The 6284-nt window shown below is 39.3% G+C and overlaps 1 long non-coding RNA gene across 4 annotated transcripts in view; it reads left to right on the top strand.

Annotated features, from left to right (window-relative positions):
* LOC122459784 overlaps positions 1-6284 on the top strand; it is an 80557-nt gene that overhangs the window by 56600 nt on the left and 17673 nt on the right. The window lies entirely within an intron of this gene.

The raw sequence follows: 6284 nt of genomic DNA, 5'->3' as shown, positions 1-6284 counted from the left end.
ACATACAATGAATATATGTAATATAACATTGATTAATCCATAACATCACACAATAAATGGATAACAAACTAAAATCGTTGGCTACACTGGATCTCTGATCATGCTTTTCTACTGACAACATAATCTATTTTAAAGCTTAGTACCCTCTATAGCATTTAAAAATTTGTTGTTTCTAGTGAAACACATTGGGTGCAGAACAAAATCCAAGCAATGGTCTGCGGAAATTATGTTTAGCAAAGAGGATGTGGAATGTGCACAGATATGTGTTGTTTTTCTAAAGGCATCTGCCTGAACCCTCCGGGCATCCGACATATCCCGCAAAAAGTCTCCCCTTGTAGATGGTGAGAAGTTTTCCCTTTTTAACATTTTAATTATTTTGGATCTACATGTAAGAGGAGGCTTCTGTTCTGTCTTTTTCTTTTTCTCCCGCTTCTTCCCTCCCCCCCCCTCCCCCCCCAGTGAAGACTAAGTGTACCTGTTAGTTCTTTTACTTGCTCTGATTCCCAGAGCAATGGGCCTATCCAACTATTCTTATTCGCCTCTCCCTTAAGGCGACTGGAACTTTTCTAGGGGTGTGAACTGTGGGATAGTTGGGCACTTTCAGCTCTATTCTGTACTCTGAGAGCTTTCCTTTCCCCTGGAATATATCCTCAAACTCTTTCTCAAGTATTTTGGTCCACTGCCCCTCCAATGAGTGCACCCTCTTGATGAGAACAAGGGCTTGACACACGCTTAACCCAATAATGGGGGATATTTTTTTTGCCAAGTACTATTACAAGTCTTATCACTTCCAGTTGATTTACCCATATATCTAGTATCCTCCTTTAGTGGGGATGGGCTCATCCTGTGAGCCTTAGTTTTCCCAGTTTACCTTTCATTACCTGTGGCTTTTCTTTTAGTGTTTAACACTGGTGTCTGGAAATACAGTGGTTTGTGCCTGTTTCCAATTTAAAATGAATAAAGAGACAGTCCAATCATCTGCTGCTGCAACAATGTCCATTGCTCCTACGAAAAATTCACCTGAGATAGTGGTGCTGCTGTCATCATCCCATTTGTCCATGCTGTGCACACTCTGCTGGTCCTTGCAAAGTGATATTTGCATCTTTTCCCACATACTGAGCATTTTCCTGACTTGTGTTGGATGACAGCGTGCATTTCCATGTGTTGGTCTTGCTTGACTCTGACTTTGAGCTCCACTTGTCTTGCTGCCTCAAGTCTCTTATCGTATTTTGGATTTTCAATCATGTCTGTAGTGTCATTGCACTTCTATGTCCATAAGCTTTTGTTCCAGATGGGATGACTTCCCTTGCTTGGCAAATTCCAAAGGCCTACTCCAGGACTAATTCTGACCCAATAGTCTGATTTTTTTTTATTTTATTTTTGTTCTGGATTCCAGCTATAATCTGGTCTCTAATAAAATTACAAGATTGGCTGTTCAGCCTTAGATCAACCATACACTCATGTATAGTTTTCATGTTCTTTGTGTAACCTCTGCTTAAAAATATCTTGGCTCTCATTTTACATGAAGTGCAATGTTCCCCAAACTTCTGCACTACAGTTTCATAGGTAACTCAGGCAAACAAGGCTCACTGAAAACTCTTATGCACCTCCAGTGCATCAGAACTTGCTATTGTCAGAAATGACTACCTTCGGATAGTCTTCCTTGTCACTGGTTCCCAGAGCTTGCAGATACAGGCTGAAGCTCAACTTAAATCTCTTCTCATTGTCTAAGTTTCTGGAGAGTTTCAGCTCTGGTGGAGCTTTAAGCTGCTCTCTTCTTCCATTCTAGTTATTCTTTCATTTCTGTTTACTCCTAGTACCATATGGGAGTTTGGGAATCGCTCTGGGGCCCAAAGTCCATGAAGGAGATACAGGGACAAAACACAATGTGGCTTCTTCAGCATCTCTTCCCCCAGACTTTCTCTGGGAAGCTAAAACCCTTGATGATACAGTTCTCAATACCACACTCCTGGCCTCAGAACAGCACTTTCATTATTACCTCCATAAGTAACCAAAAATGAAACTCAAAAGACCAAGTGCAGTGCTACTAGACTACTGCACACCAAAGGGAAGAATGCTAAACAGAAGAATCAGACTGCAGCTAACTGCATGCAGCTCAGTATTTAAATTCTGTGTAGTGGCCTATAGTAAGGTGATCAGGTTCCCAAAGGAAAAATGGATCACCTGTCAATCCTCACTGAGCAGGGAGCCCCTACTCTTGCCCTCCTCAACTCTCATCACTGCTGACTGAGCCCCATTCTTGCCAGCATGATAGGTCCCACTGCTGTCAGCCTGGTGGCCACAGCCTGGTGATGCTGTCCTGGTACCACTGACAATCTCTTCCTTGAAGAGCTGCTGCTGTCCACAGGAGTCGGAGAGAACAGCTTCCTACAGCATATACAGCACCCCCCTACCCAGACACACTCCTGAACGCAAAACAGATGCTTGGTATCATGTTTTAAGTTCTTAAAGTTTGGGACAATCAATCGAAAAATAGCCATGTACCAGAAAAGAACATGTCATGTGGTCACTTAGATGAAGGTGAAACAAGCAGGAGAATCCTCTGTGCTAGGAGAAGTCAGTGTTTTACCTGAGCTCCTGAGATTAGAAACTGAGAGCTTGGTGTATTTTATTTATAAATGGTTATGCTCAGACACTAGCTCCTGAGTATACTGTAAGAATAAAAATATCTGCAACAGGTGGGGAGATGCACTAATTTATAAAACTATTGCACCTACAAAAGTTCAAGTTTTAACTCTCAACTATATGTAGTGACATTGATTCTACAACATGAAATAAAAATCTGTTCTTAAAAAGGACTATATCAAAACAGTTTAAATATGCATTGGATTCTTGTATCTACAAAGGCCCTCAGACAAACTATTTAAAGTTAAACTATTTCTATTTCATGTATTAAAAATTCTTTAAAGAGTGGAAGATGTACAATGGGGTATGAAACTTTCCTTTACTACTGCTGTTCTGTCACTGAGTGATGAATATGCACATATGAAGCAGTTTAATAAAAATAACTTCCTAACAAGTAAAAGAACCATATGCTGTCCGTAATCTGCATCCTCAATGGCCATTAGTTAATATTACTAGGAATTCCACATATGGAAAAAATTACTTTACAGTTCCATCATAAATATTACAATAGTAGCAATGACATTTTTTCTATACCAAAACAAAAGCATGATTCGGGGGGGGGGGGGGGGGGGGGGGGAATAAGCATGATAAACCAGTCTCCTCACTTTTCTCCTATGACTCAATATTTTCTCTTGTATGTACAGTACTTTCCTCACCTTGAATAGATAGAGCAGGCTCTATTTCATATACTGTAAGGATCAAATAGCTTAAACATAGTTTACCAACTCCTGTCAAATTTATCCCTGCTGGAAAAAAATTGGATGAATGGATAAGCAGAGACTGACATAATTTAGGTATCGAACATCTGATGCATTTTACTGCATCAGATTTCTCTGATAAATACCAGGTGAGGCCATCCTGTGCCACGTTTCATAAGTTTCAGCCAGTGTGTGAAACCCTTATTCTGTGCATTCATTTCTCCATCTATAAATGGTTATAGTGCTACTTACCTCCTTTGAAATCCACTGATGGGAAAAGTGCTTTATGAGAAGTAGGTGATATTTTTTTACGTATTTTGACAATTATGGGGTTACTTGCAGCATAAGGCACTATTCAAGGTACCTTGTGCTGCACAACCCGGCCCTTTGGGATTATTAGTCGTTAACAATATTCTATTTCTCTTCTAGACTTTTTTAAAGAGGTTTGCCCTCACTAGAACAGTGAACTGTTTATAATTCTATAAACAGCTGGAGGGAATGTTAAAAGACTAGAACTGTCCCATTTTCCAGAAGATATTGAGATCCAGAAAAAAACAGGTTCCATTAATATTTTTGTAAATTGTAGTATTTGCACTGTTTTCATGATTGGTGCTGCTTGCACCATTAGTTGCAATGTTTCACTTATGAGAAAGTTGAAATGATTGGTCTAATTTTTTACATTAGTGTGGAAAGTTATGTATGTTACAATTACAATGCTAGTACTCTCATACTATGATTTTCTGCAAATGTTAAATCTTTGTGTGTTTATGGTGGTTGGCTTTTATAGCACTTATTTATTTACAGGCTTTTCTTTGGTACTTATCACTGTGATATCTGAACACATCACAAATATTAATGGATTAATTCTCAGAAAGCCCTGTGTGAGGTAGGAAAGCATTATTCCCATTTCACAGAAAGGAAACTGAGACACAAAGTTAAATGGCTTGTCCAAGCTCTCTCGGCAAGTCTGTGAGAGACCCTACTCCCTGCTATTGCACACCTTTATTTGTAAAGATTTGGAATAATAAAAAGCATGACCCTCTTCATATTTAAGTGTATTTCTCCCAGACTGACTATTAACGTGCTAGTAGTGGGCATCTCTCAAATACAACTGTTGGTTATCAGTCACCAGTGCAGCTGGACCTTCTGTCAATCCATTTCTAACAGACTATATTTGTGCTCTGAACCTAATAATTAAAGCTCAGGTATAAATTAGACCTGAATGCTGTTACTTTTGTGTACATCTGATTTCCTGCTTGATGTTGTACATGGTGTCTGTTCTACACATCCATTTTCTAGCAGTGGTTCAATAATCCTAGTTTGTATTATTTTAGCTGAGACATTCAGGATTCCAATTATTTGCTAATTCAAAATGTTGTCATGTGATGTAAATGTGTGAGGAAGAAAGTATAATATGGGGTTCTGTTCTGAAAAATCATTGTGGGTGAGGACAGGTGATATCTTAACTCTGGTGTGAGGAACTCCCACAGTTCTCTGAGACTGCCCCCACCTCACTCTTTTTCAGCTCTCCCTCAAGCAGAAGCTGGGAAGGGGGCATTTTTCAGGACACTGTGGAAGGGAGGACATTTTGGGGCAGGGAAGTAGTCTGAGAGGGCATTACTTGAAGAAAATGTTCTGTGGAAAGGGGACAGGTGACTCTCTCAGCTGGCAAACTAGGAGGTTCTCCAGCTGAAGGATCTATCAGCTTTCTCAGCTGTCAAAGATGTCAGTTGTGAGAGATGACTGCACTGATTGCCAGTGTGGATGCATCCCACTAGCACACTTGGCTGAGACTGCCCCTACAAATTTATTGAAATAACTTCTATCACTTTTGTTGCCTTCCTGGCAATTAACTGAATAATTTTCAGGGTGCATTCCAGTCAATTGGGGGACATAGATAATACTTAGTCCTGCCTTGAGTGCAGGACTTAAATGACCTCTTGAGGTCCCTTCCAGTCCTATAATTCTAAGATTCTAATTGATCTCTCTGATGCGGATCAGCTCTTTGTGCAGGTATGTGATATGACCAGCGTGTAGCAAATGTCTATGGCACTACAAAATTCTGTCAGCTGAAATAGGGAACAGCAGAATCTGGCCCAAAGGGAGTATTAATATCAGATTGGTAGACAAAATGTCTTCCTAATTTAAACCAAACCAAAATAAGATTAACCTTTTAATATAGCAGTAAGCTTTTGTTCCAGAGTACAAATAATGCTCATTGCTGAAAGCGGGTAAATTCTGGCATTCTAAAGAGCAAACAGACAGCTGTTAACCCTCTTACGCTGCTCTTTTATAGTAATTTTTAGGATAACAAATTATATTTTATATTGGAGTAAATAAGAAGTAATTCCCTTGCAGTCTAAGGCTGCAGGTTTTGATCAATAATATTGGTCGAGTCTTTTTTTTGTTTGTTTGTTTAAAAAACACACATCCTGTAAACAGTATTGTCAAAGGTAAATGTGTGGAAAGAACTAGATGCTTTTTTTTTTTTTTTATTCCATTATGACATCTTCATAATGAACTGGGCAAAATGAGACCATTTAGGCTGTTAATCCCATATAGAAATCCTTTGGCTGACCTCTCATTGCTGTTCCTTTTGAGTTATAATTGAAACGGGTGTTACAAAGACGATTCTGAATATTGATCCCCCTTCTGGGGAAAATGAAGGACTGAAGAGGGGTACCATGAAGATTTCCATACAATAATGCCTATGGTGCTATGCATGTATAGACTGACAACACAAGAAAGGGGAAAACATTTAGCTCAAAGCAGTTCAACAAAGCTAATCAGTCGAATAATACAGGAGAGGACAGAGGGGGGAAAAAACTACCTTCTAAAAATTTCTGTTTGTAGGATTCTTACCCAGGCCAGTGCTCTTATAGCATTAAAATTTTGTTTCATATAAATCCTATTTACTGAAGATTGGTTTCTTAAGTAGAG

The sequence above is a fragment of the Dermochelys coriacea genome, chromosome 4 (genome assembly GCF_009764565.3).
Source record: "Dermochelys coriacea isolate rDerCor1 chromosome 4, rDerCor1.pri.v4, whole genome shotgun sequence".
Taxonomy (NCBI): domain Eukaryota; kingdom Metazoa; phylum Chordata; order Testudines; family Dermochelyidae; genus Dermochelys; species Dermochelys coriacea.
Note: the sequence above shows the minus strand (reverse complement) of the source record. Positions and strands in the feature narration are given on the sequence as shown.